Source organism: Lipotes vexillifer, unplaced genomic scaffold, assembly GCF_000442215.2.
Source record: "Lipotes vexillifer unplaced genomic scaffold, Lipotes_vexillifer_v1.1 scaffold10, whole genome shotgun sequence".
Taxonomy (NCBI): domain Eukaryota; kingdom Metazoa; phylum Chordata; class Mammalia; order Artiodactyla; family Lipotidae; genus Lipotes; species Lipotes vexillifer.
The window spans coordinates 1,400,220-1,400,637 of NW_006792541.1; positions in this window are offsets into that span (position 1 = coordinate 1,400,220).

Consider the following 418-nt stretch of genomic DNA (forward strand, 5'->3'; position numbering starts at 1 on the left):
TTCAGCTGGAGAGGCCTCATAACAGGAAGCATGCTTTCAAATTCAGCCAGGATATTGTGACCACCTTGTCCAGTCTTTAGCAGTAATGTAACTCAGAGATGCAATCAGGCAAGTGCTGCCCTGTAATTAATTCCCTTGCTTAAATATAATAAGATATCACAGAGGAAAATTCTGCTAGACATTGTGCCTAATTGTACCTGAACATAGCCCAGGATTACTGAGCCAGTTCTTTTCAAGCACAGTTCACCTAGCAGCGTACCCAGACGAATACATAGCTGGAATCAGAGGTAAACCAGCCCTATTTAAGCTACAGCTAAATACAATTCACTGCCTTGTTTCAGAGCTTGGGGTGGGTTGGGGGTAGGGGTAAGGTGTGTGTGGGGGGGAGGCTGGGCTGCCATTCGCTCTTTTTCAGCAG